This window comes from Xenopus tropicalis, chromosome 7, assembly GCF_000004195.4.
Source record: "Xenopus tropicalis strain Nigerian chromosome 7, UCB_Xtro_10.0, whole genome shotgun sequence".
Lineage (NCBI taxonomy): Eukaryota > Metazoa > Chordata > Amphibia > Anura > Pipidae > Xenopus > Xenopus tropicalis.
The window spans coordinates 96,702,117-96,719,907 of NC_030683.2; positions in this window are offsets into that span (position 1 = coordinate 96,702,117).

A 17,791-nucleotide genomic window follows, 5' to 3' on the forward strand; every position below is an offset into this window, starting at 1 on the left:
AATTACTGTCTTTTTTTTTCTTTTCATATCTGTTTTCTATTGTAACATTTGTTGATTATGCTTACTATCCCTTTATGTTTCTATTCACTGGGACCGAAAGTCCTCATTTCTACTGTATTACAATGTTTGAAAAAGTCAATAAACCATTTTAGTTTAAATAAAAGTGTGTTTATAGGCTCTGGGTGACCTATTTCTAAAGGTGTGTAGCCCAGAAATATACACAAAAGTCACACACTTCAACTGACTGGGAAAAAGCCCTCCATATTGTTTTCCATTTTACTAGCTACACTGGGTTCCTTGTATTGTTATTAGTCTTGTGCTAGTTTCTATCCCATCTTTCTAAACCCTGCTTCACAGCTACTTTTCATTTTAAACCACTTATAAATTAATATGGTTATCATTTTTTTTTCAGACGATCAAAAGACTTGTGAGAAGAAAGAAAAGACTTCAAAAGTTACTGTTTACACTGTGACTATTTTCCTTCAGCCTGTAAGTATGACATATTTTTAGATTTTTTTTCTGAGATGCAGATGATTTATAACTTAGTAGTTAAAGGGAATCCAACAGAGGGAACACATTTATGTTGGAAGAAATACGCCTTGTAAAAGTGGCTATAGATGGTGGACAGTGGATTTGAATGCATTTGTGTGTAAATGTCATTAACATTATTCTTCATATGCCTTTTTCATCTGTATAGGTCTCTATTAGCATTGAAGATACTCCTGTAAGGTCTGAAGAACCAGACAAGGAGAAATTAGAAAGTGAAGCAGACAGTGAGAAAGAAAAATCTGAGTCTTTTTCAGAAAAGAGCGAAAAGAAGAATTCTGATGTTAGATCTAAAATTGTAGATAATGGTCTTCAGCGTGTAAGTAGAATATAATTATAGTTTTTCTCTGAGACATTATGCAGATTATCTGTACCTAGTTGGTTAATGGACTGAAACAGGAGGAGTGAGTCTTTAAAAATCTTGATCTGCAAGCTAGCATGTATGCGCTGAAGCCTAGAAATCAGGCATGAATTGCGTCCTATAAAGGCTGCTAGATTAAATTGTAAAGTTGATTTGACGTATATAGGTGCTGCGTGTATATTTGCATGAATGTATATTGTTTTATAAATAAGAATGCTTTTACACTTCTCAGAGGCTTAAAATGAGTACACAGGTATCATACAGTATATCAGACATCTGATTTCTTGCTGTGAGTCTCTCAGTCAGTATAATGGCATGCACACTTGAGGAACATAGTCATAAATCAGTTCAACTAACAGTGTCCCATTGCCTTTTCTAGCCTGTGGATTCAGCCACTGTTGGAATACCTCTTGTCCTAGATAATGCAAAAGAAGAGATTAGGTATGTTACAAAGTGAATCTAGATTTTGATTGCATTTCAGGCTAGTATATAGAGCTACAGAGTAAGCTATAGAATATCATTAAAGGAGAATGCCACCCAAACACAACTTAAGCTTTTTGAAAAGTAATTTTAAGCAACTTTGCAATATTCATCAGTTAAAAAATATGCAGGTTTTTCCTGATTTTCAGTGTAATAATATAGTTTGGAACAGTTACCTAAGCCTGGCTCCCTGTTCTCCTACTGATCTGGCTGACTACTTTGAGATGTAGTCGACTGTCCTCAGCCTGTAGATATATATACATACATACATATAGAAATTAAAGTTGAATGGGGGTTTAAAATTTAAACTATTTCAATTTCTTTTCAGCGTTCAACAAAGCTCTAGGACATCTATTGAGGACTATGACCTAAAGTCTTTACTGGGTACAGGAGGCTTTGCGAAGGTGAGTAGTAAGGTTCAGTAATTAAATAAGATTGACCTATATAAGCATATTTATGGTAACTTCATTCATTCTGTTTCTATCACTCAAGGTATACCTCGCAAAACACAAGCATACTAAAGAAACAGTTGCCATTAAAGCTTTAAAAAAGGAAGGCATAACTTCAACTTTAGATGCTGAGAGGTGAGTAATAAAGGAATGAACATGGATATGTGTTGTCTGTTTACTTCTATTCAGGTGGTCAAACACAGACCAACTTGACTATGATCCAGTCAACTGGTATGTGAGCTGGACATTATGCAGTTTGACTACTTGAATGGAAAGCCAATATTAAACCAATGGATAGAAATTAACGTGCACATTTCTTTATTTTTCAGAATTCATCTAGAGAAGAATATCCTTGAATTAGCAACAAGGGAACAAAACCCTTTCCTTGTTGGCTTATTTGCATCGTTTCAGACTGAGCATCACCTTTGCTTAGCAATAGACTATTGTGCTGGAGGTGACTTGTACAAACAAGTGGAAGAGGGTCCCTTTCCACAAGAGAAAGCTGTGTAAGTTGTATTTAATGTTTAGGGAGTACCTTATGGGTAGGATTTTTCTTCACCAAATCTGTGGGGCATATATGTGGACTTGACTACCATGTGTTGTTATCCCGCTATTATAATGCCATTGTATTTTTGTAAATGAATTGATACAAGTCTTTTTGTTTTTATTTTGCAGATTTTATGCTGGTTGTATTGTGTTAGGACTGCAGTTCTTACACAAAAACAACATTATTCACAGGTAAGTACTGATGACATTTAAGTGGGTATGTTGTTTTTTAGCAAAGACACATGTTTTATTTGGTTGTGATTGGTGATCTATTTGGTTCTGATTGGTAATATAGCTTGAACCATAATTATTATTGCTAATCCTTTTCTACAATGTGTTTTCATAATTATATTTCCTTCTCAAAATATCCCCCTTTTGTACCAATTTAATAATATTATTTTCATTAATGCAGAGACATAAAGCCAGAAAATATACTGATAGCCAGTGATGGATACACGAAGATCACTGATTTTGGACTTGCCAAGAAAAGTAAGATGCACGTTTGTCTGTAGGGGGTTAAACAAGTACAACTGCCCTGGGCCCAGTCATTTATGAGGTCTATCGAGCAGCAGTTGTATGCAAAGGGAAAGTAGAAAAATATCTTTGGGCAAGATTTTCTGGAAATGTATAGGCCATTAGAAACATTATTCATCTACTTAGTTTTTGAATTTGGGGTGTTTGTGACTTAGCATACCCCCAATGAGATGCTGATGTTAATTAACTTTCTTTTTTTGTTAATTTAAGCTGAGACCTATGGAGGCATAACTAATACCTTCTGTGGAACCCGTTATTACATGGCCCCTGAAATAGTCAAAAAGGATTGCCACACAAAATCCGTGGACTGGTGGGCATTAGGAATCGTGATTTATGAAATGATTCGTGGTGTGGTAAGTATCAGTTAGCAAAATTAATTAGCGAGTTGTGTTATCTATATGATCAGAGTTTCCTTGCACTTGAAAAAGGACCAATAACAAAAAATAATAATTCATTATTTCAGTAATTTTTACTTACCAGTTGTTTATGTATAATTGAAATAATCTAAAGGAAATGCATTTTTTTACTTTTTTACTTCTGCAGCCACCATTCCTAGGACAAAAGCAAATAGTACTGGAAAAAATCAAAAACGAGGAGCCACCGTATCCGAGTGTGTTGAGTGTAGTCGCTGTCAGTTTAATACAAGGAGTAAGTTATCAGCATAACTTGCCAATATAAATGGTATTTCAGGCACAGAAACACTACTTTATCCAAAAGATTTCAAACAAAAGTATTGTGATAACAGCCATTTAGATATCAATGCAAATCATTCTTATTTATAGTTTTTTATTTTTTTATTTATTGCATTTGACATACAATCAACTTCAGAAATCCTAATAATTATGTTGACAAGTAATGCTAATATTATGGACGTCATTAATTTCATATTGTTACAGTCAAATATAAGTAATTTAGAGGAAAATGACTGATATTTTTACAAGCTGGCACGGGACTTTCCTATTGAAAAAGTTTAATTAATTTAGGTAACAGAGTTATCTGTGTATAACAATATATATATATATATTTTATAGCTTCTGAAAAAAGACCCTATGGAGCGTCTTGGAGCAAGCGATCGAGATGCCGAAGAAGTGATGGAGAGTTCTTTCTTTAAGGTATGTTTATATTTTAGACATCTTGGGTAACCGTAGTCATAAGAGGAAACAGTGCATAGGATTTTGATGCTTATGAGACCCCAATGGCTGCATCTTTTGTGTGGCCCTCTTAAGAACAACTGATATAGCCAGTGGATTCTTGATTCAAGGATTGTTTGGACTAAACACTTTAAAGATTGTATATTATCTTCAGGGTTTTTTTTTCATATTTATTTTGTGTGTTTTGTGTGTAAATAGACATATAATATGTTTATGTTTTTTTAAATTGACTACATGTCTGCTTGCTGATTTATACATATGAACAATGATATTTTAAGCACTCTATAGTAACATATTTAACATTCATATTCCATCTTAAAGAAACTGGACTTTGATGCCCTCTCAGAGAAGAAAGTAACACCCCCATTCATTCCCCAAAACAAAAAACAAGGATGTTTTGAAAGAATGTTTTCTAGACAAAAACAGGTTTTAATGTCAGATAGTGAATGGAAACCGGCATTGAAACTTGTTGAGCGGGAGTTTAAAGACTTTTAACTTACCTTGATAATATGGAACCACAAAAGAAATGGGGCTCTATGAAGATTGATACTGGAGCATCTAGGTGTTCAAGATGAGCATTTTTTTAAATTAAAAACCCTCCCATACCCCCCTCAGTCTAGTGTTATCTGCAGTTGTTGGCACCTTTATTTTTTAGTTGTCACTATAACACTGGGTTGGGGGGTGGTGGTGCAATGCAACAATAGGCTCCGGTTCTGTGCTCCAGTTTACTAATGCATTGCAATGACCCCGATCCCAGGCTAAAGATCAGACAAAAAGCCACAGCTACTGGGTAAAGGGGTGGGTACGTGGGTGGGGGGAGGGTTTTTAAAAAAAATGCTCTTCTGTGTAACACATCTACGAAAGCAACATACTGGATTTTTGGATTAATATTTATGGAAGGAGAGAAGGTAAGTTTGAGTTTCAGATATTTTATAAGCATAACATTTCTAATTTCTAAGATTTATTATGCCTGAAAGGACAAACTCTGTTGTGTTGGGGATTTAGATAACTTGATGCTGCCACATATGAGGGAGAGAAGGTTGTTGTGACAATAAAACTCCATTGGCTGAGTTCCTGTACACATTTCACTGAGTTCTGAGGGTGACTAATAGACTTAATAATTATCAGTACATGGTATATTATCTCACATATTGGCACACATGGGCAGATCAAGCCAGTTAATCTGACAACAAAATCTGCAGAGAGGCAAATAAACCCACAAATGCTGAGATCCGATTCTGACATTGTGGAAATAAATAAGTTATTCTTATTTTATTTTTTAACAGATAACTGCAAAGAGAATCGATCACAGACTGGCAACTGCTTGTGTTGCCAGTGCAAGATGAAGACACTGAAATGCAGGAAAGAACTGTATCAATGTTCAGTAAGAAAAATATATACATAAGCACTCACTGGTAGTCTCTCTCTATTCCAACAAGATAACAAAAAAGGACGGGAAGGGGGAAAAAAAATATTTTTCCCTTTCCTCACCTGTTTTGTTATCTTCCTTGGAATAAGAGACATGACTGTTGGTGGCAAGGTTTAATTGTTTTTATGGGAGGATTTTGTATGACTATTTAAACAGGTGAGAGTTACTCAGCTTCTGAGGAAGTGGCTAAGGGCCACGAAACAGGGTATGTTGTGGGGTTCAGCCCATAATGTTTCTTTGATGCTTTTACCATAATAATAACGACTTTTTTATTTTTAAATTGACAGGCTGTTGCTCCATGCTTGGGACTAGTAATAAGAACTGTATCAGTGTCGGTAATGTCAAGGGCAATTTGCACGGCTCTTTCGACCTGAGGAAGCAGCCTTGAAGTCACTCCTTATCCCCCTACACTTACCTCAACTGCACCTAAACTGGGATAAGGAAGACATTGTTAGTGCAATTGCTCCCTCCACACTGAAAGCGGAATTTTCTAGAAAAAAATAATAATAAATTTGACCTAAAGTCCCTAAAGCAGTACTAAAATTAATAATGATAATAATAATCTTGTGCGGTAAGTGTAGGACTGGCCAGACCAGGGATGACTTTGACGTAGTTGGCCAGCTTAAATATATTGCAATATCTATGCTCTATGCAAACAATCTTTTGTTTCTGTATTTCTAACTATTGTTAATGAATCAGACCAGAGATGATGTTGACGCAATTGGGCAGCTTGAATATATTGCAATATATGAACAAACAATCCCTGTTTTGTTTAAAAGGAGGGCATTTTATTTGGTTTATGCAAAATGTGTTCTAATTTTCCTATATTCATGTGAGTGCAGATGATCTCTTGTTTCTGTCTCCGTGCTGCAGAACTTTTTCATACAGAAATGCCTGTTGTGCTTGCATCTGATTCAGACCTTATTTCTTCTTTTGGTCTTAAATATCACTTATATGCAGATGACATCCAGATATATTTAGACGCCCCTGCACAAACCACTAATGTTCAAACCCAGATTGGTAACTGCCTCCTGGCTATCTCCTCCTGGATGAACCGACGCCAGCTCAAACTTAACCTAGCTAAAACAGAGCTCATGGTCTTCCCACCCAAACCTGGCCCTCCTCTTCCTTTCACCATTACTATTGATGGCATGACCATCAACCCTTTAAATTCTGCATGCTGCTTTGGGGTTATCTTTGACCAGTCACTCTCCTTCTCTAACCATATTAATAACACTGCCAAAACCTGCCGTTTTTTCCTCCAAAAATATTGCCAAGATACACCCCTTTCTTTCACAAGTAACAGCTAAAACACTAATCCATGCCCTTATCCTTTCCCGCTTAGATTACTGCAATCTCCTATTAACCGGCCTCCCAGACTCCCACCTCTCTCCCCTGCAATCAATTTTAAACTCTGCTGCCAGGATCCTCCTGCTCTCTCCGAAGAATGAACCTGTTCATTCTCACTTAAGCTCTCTTGCATGGTTACCTGTAAAGCAAAGGATAGCTTACAAAATCCTTCTACTAACATTCAAAGCCCTTCACTCCTCTGCTCCTCACTACATTTCTTCACTGGTCTCCCTGCATGTTCCTGGTCGTCTCCTCCGCTCCTCTCAGAGCCTCCGTCTATTTACACCATCCACACCCACTGCGCTCTCTCGTCTTAAACCTTTCTATCTCGCTGCTCCTTACCTCTGGAACTCTATCCCTGAATCCCTCCATAGGGAACACTCACCCACTCTCTTTAACCCTTTTACTGCCAGCTGTTTTGGTCAAAGCGGAACTTGTATTGCCAGACAGTTTTTGAACATTTTGCACTGTTTCACTTTAGGGGCCTTTCCTCGGGGGGACTTTTAGTTTACCCAGGAAAACAATATATCGTTTTTTTCAGAACAACCTAAGCTTTCAAAATATGTTAGAATTTTTGTTTAATTCCAATTCTGTAACAAGATATAGGCTTCTAAATGTCTAAAAATGCAAAAAAATATTTTTTCCATAATATAAACACACATACTAGAAACAAAAATTATTTTATGCACGAATATACAACTGATTTGGAAAGTCCCATGTCTCCTGAACGTGCCAATACCAAATATATATAGTTTTATGGAGATTTGTCACTTGTATAGGTCAAAAACTCCCAGCAGTACACTACCAAATTTCCAAAACACTGCTCCAGAAAGCTGCATACTTTAGATTTCAAGGACAAAATTTCCACTAACAGAAGGTTTATCCCAGAAAATTGTACATTTTTGGAAAGAACATATTCTGGGGAATACAGAATAGGTAGAACTGTCTGTCTACTCCAAACTATCAAGTCGCAATGCTTTCCTAAAGTTATTGGTTTTTATCAAAATTTGTGATTTTTTTAAAAAATTGCTTCAAAGCTTCCAGTCTATAGTATCTTATCTCCTACAGGTCATAAAGTAACCAAATAAAACACCCTAAATATGAACGCCAGGGGTCCACTGAACAGTTTGATGCCCAATATGTATAGGTTTAGCTAAGTATGTGGCATGTAGGGGCCCCAATGTGAACATACCCCCATATGATCTATCATTTCTGTCATTTCAGCTCCTGCAAAATCAACACATTTACATCATTATATGTGGGATAAAGCTAGTAAAAAGTATGCTCACCCCACAAAGTCATATATTTTTGGAAAGTACACATTCCCCCGAATCTAAAATGGGTACCCATGTCTTTCTACTTCAAAATACCAAGCCGCACTGCTTTTCTAAAGTTAGCAATTTTGATGACATTTCCAAAAATCCCCTCAAAGCTTCCACTTCGCAGCATCTTATCTCCCACATAGTGTTAGGTACCAAGATAAAACACCCTAAATTTGAACGCCAGGGGTCCACTGAACAGTTTGATGCCCAATATGTATAGGTTTACCTAAGTATGTGGCATGTAGGGGCCCCAATGTGAACATACCCCCATATGATGTATCATTTCAGCTCCTGCAAAATCTACACATTTACATCCTTTATGTGGGATAATGCTACAAAAAAAGTACACTCACCCCAGAAAGCCATATATTTTTGGAAAGTACACATCCCCCCGAATCTATAATGGGTAAACATTTCTTTTTGCTCCAAAGTACCAAGCTGTAAAGCTTTCCTAAGTTTGCAGATTTAAATGACATTTAGAAAATCGCATAAAAATGTTGCAATTTGCTGCATTTATCTCTCACAATTTCTTGATAAAGATCAGATAAAGGCAAATCACCCCAAATAGGAACACCTATGGTCTACTGAACAGTTTGATGCCCAATATGCATAGATATACCCAAGTCTGCGGTATGTACTGACCCCAAAATGAAAATAGCGCATAAGGATTTCTCGCCTGCCAACTCAGCTTTTGCACACAGAGCCCCCCTGTCAGTGTATTATGTGCCGAAACTTCCCCTAACTATACAGATACCCCCACAAAACCATATATTTTTGGAAAGTACACATTCTGATAAATCCAACAAGGGTAAAGAGTCCTTTCTACACCAAAGTACCAATCTGCAAAGCTTTCCTAAAGTTATCGGTTTTTATGACATTTCAGAAAATCGCCTAAAAATGTTGCAATTTGCCGCATTTATCTCACACAATTTATTGCATACAAAGGCAAGTCACCCCAAATAGGAACACCAGAGGCCTACTAAACAGTTTGATGCCCAATATGCATAGATATACCAAAGTCTGCGGTATGTACTGACCCCAAAATGAAAATAGCGCATAAGGATTTCTCGCCTGCCAACTCAGCTTTTGCACACAGAGCCCCCTGTCAGTGTATTATGTGCCGAAACTTCCCCTAACTATACAGAGACCCCCACAAAACCATATATTTTTGGAAAGTACACATTCTGACAAATCCAACAAGGGTAAAGAGTCCTTTCTACACCAAAGTACCAATCTGCAAAGCTTTCCTAAAGTTATTGGTTTTTATGACATTTCAGAAAATCGCCTAAAAATGTTGCAATTTGCCGCATTTATCTCACACAATTTATTGCATACAAAGGCAAGTCACCCCAAATAGAAACACCAGAGGCCTACTGAACAGTTTGATGCCCAATATGCATAGATATACCACAGTCTGCGGTATGTAGTGACCCCAAAATGAAAATAGAGCATATGGATTTCTCGCCTGCCAACTCAGCTTTTGCACACAGAGCCCCCTGTCAGTGTATTATGTGCCGAAACTTCCCCTAACTATACAAAAACCCCCACAAAACCATATATTTTTGGAAAGTACACATTCTGACAAATCCAACAAGGGTAAAGAGTCCTTTCTACACCAAAGTACCAATCTGCAAAGCTTTCCTAAAGTTATTGGTTTTTATGACATTTCAGAAAATCGCCTGAAAATGTTGCAATTTGCCGCATTTATCTCACACAATTTATTGCATACAAAGGCAAGTCACCCCAAATAGGAACACCAGAGGCCTACTGAACAGTTTGATGCCCAATATGCATAGATATACCCAAGTCTGCGGTATGTACTGACCCCAAAATGAAAATAGCGCATATGGATTTCTCGCCTGCCAACTCAGCTTTTGCACACAGAGCCCCCTGACAGCGTATTATGTGCAGTAACCCACCCCTAACTATACAGAGACCCCCAGAAAACCATATATTTGTGGAAAGTACACATTCTGATGAATTCAAAATAGGCAAAGTTATTTTTGTACACCAAAGTTACACCTGGCAAAGCTATGTTAAAAACAGATTAGGAACACTTATACAGGGATAAAATGCGATAAAACCACAAAAATTGTGCAAATCAGTGAAACAACAAAATAAGTCACATAACAGTGTAATTAGTGGTCAGAATATCTGATCCAATAGTCACGCTGTCAAAATAAACAGTTTTTAGGTAAAAGAAACTAAAAACAAAGTGGTAAAATGAAAAACCAAAAAAAACAAAGTGTTTGTGTATACATGTGTAAAAGTTGTGTTATAGTGTGTAAGTGTGTATATGAGTGTAAATAAGTGTATAAAAGTGTGAAAAAAACTGCTAAAATGTGTGCTGTAAGTGTGTGTAAATGTATGTAAGTGTGTATAAATGTATGTAAGTGTGTGTGTGTGTAAGTGTGTAAATGCAAAACTAAAAAAAAAGTCCTTACCTGTCCTGAAGACCCGATCGCCTCCTCCTCAGTGGGCCGGCGCTGGGGGGGAAGAAGGAAGCAGCAGACGTGATGCGATCGCGTCTGCAGCTTCCTGGAGGGTCCTGCTACCAGATCGATCGCAGAACCCTCATGACAGCCCCCCTGGCACGTTGCCCAGGGGGGCTGTCATCGATAGAAGCTCTCTGCAGCGGCGGCACATGCCGCCACTGCAGAGAGCAGCCCTTAAATGCCAACGACGTATGGGACACGTCGTTGGCATTTAGACCCTTTTACTGCCATGACGTATCCCATACGTCGTTGGCAGTAAAAGAGTTAAAAAAAAAGCTCAGCTGTTACCTTCTGGAGCACTAAAACATTATTTTACCCAGTCCTGCGCTTAAGGGCAAATGCCCATACCTGGTGCACTCTTACCTTCCAGTTTGTGCCTGTATGTTAGCCAACCACTTAGATTGTAAGCTCTATGGGGCAGGGACCTCCTTCCTACTGTGTCTCATACCACATGGCACTTATATATATATATATATATATATATATATATATATATATATATATATATATATATATATATTGTATGTATTTATTATATCACTTGTCCTCCCTGTGTGTCATTTTGTATTCTGTAAGATTGTACAGCGCTGCGTACCCTTGTGGTGCTTTATAAATAAAGTTATACATACATACATACATGTGATGTTCTATTGCTGTCAATAAAAGAAGCTGCCCTTATCCTTATAGGTTATCCTTATATATCTCAAAGAGGAATAGTTTTTTGGTTGCCAAGGACAGCAGCCCCTTTTGAAAGCTGAAAAGAATCTGAAAAGAAAAGCAAATAATTCAAAAATGATAAAAAATGTAGACTACCCATTCTATAACATACTAAAAGTGAACCACCCCTTTAATGGGGTGAAAGTTGTTATGATGGCTTGGGGGGGGATAAACCAGCAAGGTGAATTTAATTTAGAGCAATGACACAGAGGACATTTCAAGAGCAGAACTACTGGGGGGTGTGGTGGGAGGTGTAGTTAGGCCCCCCCAACCTTATAGTTCTCTTTTTGGGACATTTTGTTGCAAAGTTGCTTGCAGTTTCCTCGAGAGGCATCTTGCTACTCTGCATACTTACCAGATTTTCCGACCTCGATTTACATTATTGCCAGTGGAAAAACAATTGAAGGAGCTCTGGATGCCTCCTAAGATGTTTTTTTTGGGGGGGGGGGGGTTCACGCTGTTGATATAAAACTGCTTTTAGCCTAAACCCTTGAAGGGGAACTGGCTTCACCTTAATAATTGGGTAGTAGGATGCTATTTTGCCACCCACCTTGCAATTAGTACATAGCCACCATTTATACTGCCTGCGAACGAGCAGAACTTTGTATTCCTAGCTTTAGGTTTCATTTCTGAATGATCTACTTTTTACTAGGCTTAGATCCAGTCTGAGTAGTTAAATAAGTCATGGCCATACTGTATTAGGAAAGGACAAGTTTTTTCAAGGGTTCCTGTGCATCAAAAATATATGTAAAACACACAGCAAGCATTTTTACTGACTGCAGAAATATAACAGTTGTTGCTTTTGCTCATTGATCATTTTTATAGTTGTATGGAACATATGCAGCTTTTGAAGCTGTGACTCTATGTTGTAGGTTATTCAGCATTAATAGATGAGTTATTTAGAGTTTGGCTGTTGTGAGGAACCTCAATCTATACTAGAATGATGACATCTTGTGGTAGCTTAGTAAAAATGCCTACTCGGCTCCCATATTTCCAGCTTCCACTTTACAAGCAGCCAGTGTACTCTGAGATGGGGATTTGCAATATTTGCAACTCAGCCTGTATGCTTATCATAACTGTGAATCTTTGTTTATTTAGAAACAGGTTCAGACTAAGATTCAGGAGGGGCTTGAGTGTAAGTTTTGTTGGTTGCCTTTAGAGAACAGGGAAGGTGTAGGTTCTGGAGTCCTACATGAAGCTTATGCAAATGTTACCCAGTGAATGAGGCCTAGCCACCTATAGTTGTACTATGTGAAGGGCAGTGCAGGGTAGTTAGTGCTGTTTTCAGGCCTCCTACCAGTATATGGGCCCTTTATGGAAAGATTAAAGGGTACAGTCTATAGATTGTGCAAAAGAATCGTTACAGCTAAGTACTCTGAATATTTAAATACAAATTTTACTTTTGTTTTTTACGCTATCACTTTTGTATATATTAAAGAAACACTGCTTTTGCTTAATACAAGTGATATTCTAGCCTTAGTTAAGGGGCTCATTTAAGCAGCTAACGGGCAAATGTAAGGCCTACATGCAGTCTTGGGTTTTAGTGTACAGGAGTCGGTAGCTGAAGAGGCAGGAATAAACACAGTGGCCTAAGTTGCATTGGTTTTCTGTATGTATGGAGTATAAATGGCCCATAAATTACAGCTTTATTTGAACCTGTGTGTCTGATAGCAAAACATGTCCCTGTTTAGGTTCTGTGAATGGGAACCAGTAACATTTTTATTCATCATTTAATCTCTTGGCCTTTTTAGAAACCTTTTGGGTTTCAAAGTGATGCTCTTGATTTTAAGTGCAATTTCTTATTGTGGATATATAATAATAAAATGTATTGTATAAAGAGGTATCATAAAAATAAGGATAGGGCAGCAGTTCCTGCCCGACTGGGTACTGTGCTCTCTAAAAGGGCAGTCTGGAAAACATAAGGATGTGTCTCTTTAAACAATATCAGAACACAAGTAAGTAACAAATAATTATATTGAACAAATTCGCAAAGGTTTTCTGTTCTTTTCTTTTTGTGAACCAGCGTTGCAATTTTTCTCACTGGCACCCCCTAGTGTTAATATACCAATACAGGTCTATTCTGGCCTAATTTGCAAAGCCAAAAGCAGCATGCAAAGTGCAAAACAAACAGCAATAAGGCATTGTTTTGCACACTTTGTATGCTGCGTTTGGCTGTGTGCAAATAGCTGCGGGCCTTTGTGCACACAGACCTGTGACATGCCTTTTTGATCCAGCGCTGACTGTGTTATATCAGTGCAAGATTCAAGGGAGATGGGGGGGTGGGGGGGGGGGATTAGACACCTAGGCATTGGTGGTTTTGGGGTAAAGCAATGCCTTTGCAAAGTTCATCAACACCATTTATCTTACCTCATTTTCTTTCCAATATTACCTTCATCATTAATTTTCCTGCCTAGGTTCCCAACCCTCTCTCCCCATCTGTCTCATTCGGTTTAAACTACATCTATCACCCTATACATCCTCCACATTCCACTCCCCCAAAACCCACACTTCTCCATCTCTACAAAACCTTTTATTTGTAACTACCATCACCACTTCATTTAAAACCATCTATCCAGGGGCAGGTTTATATATATACTAGAGGTGGGTGGAAGTGCAAAGGAAATCTCCTGCTAGCAAGTGGCCCTATCTAGTTCTTCCATGTGCTGCAATCAACAAGCGTATTCTCAAGTTCTCAAACTTTAAAATGTTCTCTAAATTTTGTTCTGATGCCTCTTCGGCTTATCACAACTAGGACTCACCTGTTGGAAAAACCAATAGCAAAGATATAACTGCAGACTTTACTGTTACATGCTGCTAAGGCACAACACATGTAATCAGAAAAACTGAAATGCAGTATCTTACCCTAGGAAAAATTGACTGAGCATTATAACACTTTTTGTATAAAGAAAGAAAATTTTATATAAATTGACACTGAAAGCAGTATCTGTCTGGCTCTTTATATTGTCTGCACATGAGAAAGGGCATGCAAGGCCTGAAACGTGTTGTGTTTAGTAGTCTACAATACAATTAAATTACAGCAGTCACACTGCTTAAGGATTGCTCCCCTAATCTCTTTGTTTTTTGTTTATTTTGTCTGCACTGTTCTGACTCCCCAGCATTTACCACTAGTGATGAGCGAATCTGTTCCATTTCGCTTTGCTGAAAAATTCGCAAATCTTTCAAAAGATCCACGAAACGGCGAAAAATTTGCGAAGCAGCGAAAATGTAGTGCGACAAAAAAAATTGTCGCTCGCGGCTATTATTTTGTCCTGCGGCTATTGTTACATCGTCCCCGGCTATTATTCCGTCGCACGGCTATTATTTTGTCGCTCGCGGCTATTATTTCGTCATGCGGCTATTCTTTTGACGCCCGCGACTATTCTTTTTTGACGCTGGCGAATTTTTCTGCGGCGACTTTTTTCATCCGTTTCGCGAAACAATCCACCAATGGCAAAGCGCGGAAATTCGCCACGAATCCATGCCTGACGAAACATTTCGCCCATCACTATTTACCACTGCTCTCAGTATGCACCACACTTTTGATAATGATATTCTCCATATTGAGTCTGTCAGGGGTAACATAGGGCAGCTACAGTATATTAATGCAATTACAGATGCCACCAAGTCCCAAAATTTGCCAGTATGGTTTTATCAAATACGGAAACGTTATTGCGGAATTGCAGTACTTCAAGTTTCAGATCAAGTCATCCAACATCAACTAAACCCAGTAACAAGTTTGAATAGTTTCAGCAGTGTGTAATGCACATTGGCCTCCAAGGGAAGTTCTTTCATCTGCACCTTTAGGACAGTTCTAGGCATTGTCCTCTCACACTGCCATCAAAGCACTCAGAGCTTCATTCATTCATAGCTAATTCAACCCATCCCTACCCTTCAGCCTCCATGTTAAAGATTTTAATAATATGTATCACTGGTGCCCTATTAATTTTTAAAAATATTATACTAGTCATATAACGGGGCAATCTCAGCCAGGCTGATTTACTTCCATAGACTATTCATTAACCATTTAATATTTACACCCTGTTTCTATTAGGAAAACCCTAATACTAGCCTAGGGGGTAAAAAAAGAACCAGCCTCAGAGAGGCCAAAAAGTGCAAAAGCTGAAGACACTGCTTTTATCTAGACCAATACTCCAGCCCATTAGTGATGAGCGAATCTGTTCCGTTTCGCTTCGCCGAAAAATTCGCGAATCTTTGAAAAGATCCGCGAAACGGCGAAAAATTCGCGAAACGGCGAAAATGTAGTGCGCGGCTATTATTTTCTCGCGCAGCTATTGTTTCATCTCCCGCGGCTATTGTTTTGTCGCGCGGCTATTGTTTTGTCGCGCGCGGCTCTTGTTTCGTCGCCCGCGGCTCTTGTTTCGTCGCACGGCTCTTGTTTCATCGCCCGCGGCTATTGTTTTGTCGCGCGGCTATTATTTCGTCGCGCGTGGCTCTTGTTTCGTCGCCCGCGGCTCTTGTTTCGTCGCGCGGCTCTTGTTTCGTCGCCCGCGGCTATTGTTTTGTCGCACGCGGCTATTGTTTCGTCGCGCGCGGCTATTGTTTCGTCGCCCGCGGCTCTTGTTTCGTCGCGCGGCTCTTGTTTCGTCGCCCGCGACTATTCTTTTTTGACGCCGGCGACAATTTTTGGACGTGCGGCGAATTTTTCCGCGCCGAAATTTTTCATCCGTTTCGCGAAACAATCCGCCAATGGCGAAACGCGGAAATTTGCCGCGAATCCATGCCTGGCGAAACTTTTCGCCCATCACTACAGCCCATGTTTAGTTTTGCCTGTGCAATTTCTCCACCATAACATAATTAACTCTTGTCTGGCCCTAAAAAGCCTTTCTATTTTTTTAACTAGTCAAGTGTTATATTCATACTCCATGTGGAGTTGTTTTTAATGAAAATGCAAAAATTGTACAGTGATAGGTGGTTACAGCAGAGTAAGGGTGACAGGCACACTGGGTTCTTTGTTACCCACTGGTAATTACTGGTACTGTTTCCCACTGGTATCCACTGCCTTTCACAATAAATGTTCTTGGGGTGTTAGTACCCACTGCCTTTCACTATAAATGTTATTGTTTTGTTAGTACCGAATGCCTTGCACTGTATGTGCTTTCTGTATAATATTGTCTTTCACTGGATACTTTGGAGCAGCTAGCAGTTAGGCAGGTTTTCAGTGCTGAACTTGTGGATGTGTGTCTTATGTGTGTTAATATGTCACTGCATATAGTGTGCTTGGGGCGTAATACCTGCCTGCCTGTACCTTTATCTTTCACTGTATATAATATGCTTAGGGGGGTCAGTACCTACAGCCTTTCATTTAACATAAGGTGCTAGGGGTGCTGTGTAGCAATTCATTATATTACAGCTTTGTTTATTTGCTACCAAAATATTGGTTATGGCATGGGCATTTTTATTTCATTAGTGGAACATATATTTACTGGTGGATTGTGACTTTTCCAGAACTGAGCACTTTACCTGTTTGAGGTTATTACTTAATCTAATTTCTTGTGTAGGTGTGGGGGTCCCACCACTGAGATCTTTTCCCTGAGTGCAGTGATACCTTAATGCCACCCTTGTAATGAATGTTAGTTTGGGTGCTGTGTCCACTGCCCAAGATAAATTATAAAAAGTACATTATTCCAATTAATTTGGACACATTGCAGCTGGTATGTCAGGGGGAACAGGAAAAATAGACCACACAGTATCTTTGCCCCACAGACTGTGCAGCCCCTAAAGTGCATGTCTTCTGTTTACTGGTAGGTGCTGCCCAACGTTCAGTGCTGAATAGCCCCTCCTGCCATCCATAGGCACACACAAGCACACACACATATTCACATACTAACACACACAAATGCCCCCCCCCCACAATACAAACTACCCTTTATTTTGCTTTCTGCTAAAACTTTTGTCTATTTGTTTTCTGCAAGGATCGTGAACTCAATAAAACAGTGGTCATTTTTATTCACAACACAGTGAGCAAAATGCAAATTTCCAATGCAATCACTATGTATTTTGCAATTTATCCCAAAATTCCAGCATTGTTGAGGTTGCTAGGAGAAGTTGTGCCTGATGCAATTGCATTTATATGTCAAAAGTAACTTGTGGAGCACATCGACACAACGTAGATGATATTAAAATGTCATTTTCTAGTAGATATTATTTTTGGCATTTAGTGTGAGAGTGATGTGTGAGCAGGACTGGACTGGGATTCAAAATAGGCCCTGGCATTTCAAGTATACAGAGGCCCAAGCAGGTCCCCCACTAGCCCAATAAAAAGTGACTGTCTATGGCATCTTACAGCAGCCCCTCTGGCATTTGCCAGATCCACAGATTGCCAGTCTGGGTCTGAGTGTGGGTCTGGTCGTTTTGACGCATCTTTGTTGCTCCTATTGACTCATGCTACTG